Source organism: Maniola hyperantus, chromosome 4, assembly GCF_902806685.2.
Source record: "Maniola hyperantus chromosome 4, iAphHyp1.2, whole genome shotgun sequence".
Lineage (NCBI taxonomy): Eukaryota > Metazoa > Arthropoda > Insecta > Lepidoptera > Nymphalidae > Maniola > Maniola hyperantus.
In genome coordinates, this window is record NC_048539.1 from 6,677,742 (window position 1) to 6,680,441 (window position 2,700).

The following is a 2,700-nucleotide window of genomic DNA, read 5'->3' on the forward strand; positions in this document are numbered from 1 at the left end:
CGCGTATACGTACATTTTCGGCGATAATTTGGAAGGTAGGTTACTTCTAGCCGTACGTGTCAGCTAAGAAACGGTTTTGAGAACATCCCCGCCTAAGGGTGTAAAATGGGGGGTTGAAGGTTAAATGAAAGTCCTATGTTTTTGAAGTTAGAGACGTGAAAATCGACATTTAGGTTTAAATAATAAAAATCTGTATAAGTCAGTTTAGGAAATTCCCCCCTTAAGGGTGGTAAAATAGGAGGAAAAGGTTTATATATTGTTATTTTAACTTGAAATTTGAAACGTAGGTTCTTCCTAGAGGGTAGGTATCAGACAAGAAAGGATCTAACTAGGTCCCCCCCCTGAGGGGGTGTAAGGGGGAAAGGGGGAGTCGAAGGTTGTATGAAAGTCCTATGTTTTTGAAGATAGACACGTAAAAATTGACATTTAGGTTTTTTAGCATTCAATAAAAAAAATCAGTATACTTAAATATTTTTGGAAACCCCCCATAAAAAAAAATAAGGGCGGTCAAATAGGGAAGAAAAGTTTGTATAGGAAAGTTTTAATTATAGTTATTTTAACTTGGAAACGTAGGTTCTTTCTAGGGGTAAGTATCAGAAAAGACGACAGGATCTAACTAAATTCCCCTTCTAAGGGGGTGAAAGGGGGGTTGAAGTTTGTTAGAAAGTCCTATGTTTTTGAAGTTAGAGACATGAAAATCCATATTAAGATTATTAGCTTTAAATAATAAATACTTACATGTATATGTCATATTGGAAAATGTAAGGGTGGTAAAATAGGAGGGGAAAAGTTTGCAGGGAAAGTTTTAACTATTGTTATTTTAACTTGAAATTTGAAACATAGTAAGTGTCAGCTAGGATATTTTTACGAAAATCAACCCCCTAAAGGGGTAAAATGGGGCTTGAAAGGTTATATGAAAGTCCTGTGTTTTTAGAGTTACAGGTATGAAAATCGCCAAAAAGCTTTAGTTATTTAGGAAAATCGCCTCTTAAGGGTGGTAAAATAGGGGATGAAAGGTTTAAAGGGAAAATTTCAATTATTACTAACTTGACATTTGGAGGTAGGCTATTTTTAAGGGGTAAGTGTCTGCTAAAGAAATATTTTGCGAAAATCCACTCCTAAAAGGGTGAAATGAGGGTTGAAAGGTTATATGAAAATCCCGTGTTTTTGAAGTTAGAGATATGAAAATTGGCATATAGGTATTCTGGGTTCCGTGCCTTAAGGTGAGACTGAGTGAGTAGGTAAGTGAGGCCTTTTGCAGCGGGAAAATTTCTGATCTCATGAAAAACTAGAAAATTTACGCTGACGAAGTCGCAGGCTACTGCTAGTGGTATATAGGCTTCAACCATCTTACTGTGACATAATATAAGTAGGTACATTAATGAATTATCGAAGCAACAAAATGATCAACACGATATCAGTAAAAGTAAACAGTAAGCTCTATTTTATTTGTTTCTATCAGAAGTGAACTCGTTATGAGTCCATTTATTCTTATACTTAATAATACCCTATTATCATGAGAGCGAACAAAGTCTGTACCAATTTAAAAGTATCAATGGCTCGCATTACGCTCGCATACTCTGCATGTGAACGGGTAAATAAGCATCGAATCCGTGCATAATAGGCACAATGCTTCACAATGAACGAATGCCCACTCGACTGAATTGATAAGTGGGCTGTGCCGCGTGGGGAGCGTGCCGCCCGCCCGCCCGCCCGCCGGCGACCGCCTTCGCGCGACAATTGCGACACGTTCGCCGCAGTGGTCGATGCCTACGACAGACCAGTCTCACGGAGCTTGAGAAACATAGTAGGAACTACCTACTTACCAATACCAATTTTGTACTATTATTGTATAAAAGGTACAGTTGTCGATCTAATGCATATTGTGGTCTATCTTAATTCATATAAACTAAAAATTTTACTGGTTTCAATATTTTTGTATTACTTTTGACCCAAAATGTACCTACTGTGTGATAAATTTTTGAAGACTATACCTATGGCCTAAGAGCCAGCGCGTGCCAGACCTTCCTTATTTTATAAAAGCTGAAAGTTTATCTGCGGTTTGTCCCCAGCACTGGGAGGAACGTTTGTTTGGATCATGGTGGCTTTGTGAGATATCAGGTAGTAAAAGTGTAAAAAATCTTGTGAAAAAAAAGTGTGAAGTCTAATGTTTTTATGAATAGTATTAGAAATCACGTCATGCATTGCCAGAACAGAATGCTTAGTATGGTGGCAATCCCCTGCCAAATACCTTTAAAATTTAATAAATTATTAACGTTTAAGAGTATCTGGCGGGGGTTCCCACGACACTGGCAAGGCAATGCATGACGTGATTTCTATATTCTTTCAGCTTTTATAAAAAAAGGTAGGTCTGGCACACGCTGGCTCTCTCTCTTTACTACTATTAAACTGCTACTGGCATTAATAATACTCAATTATGCAAAGACAACAGAATTCGTAGTCTGTTTAGTCTTGAGAACTGCATTTTCTCTATTAGCTATTACGGATGTTACTATATTTTGATAATTTGTACACATCATATAGGTTTATAGAAACGTAAAAATCTTTCATATGGCGGCTTAACGCGTATGCGATTTTTCCTTTCTTCAGACGACCCTTGCCAAAAATTTCATAAATCTATTTGAATTCAAAGGCACGTCTGAAGTTACAAATTCTATGAGGGGTCGGGTTATGCCGGCG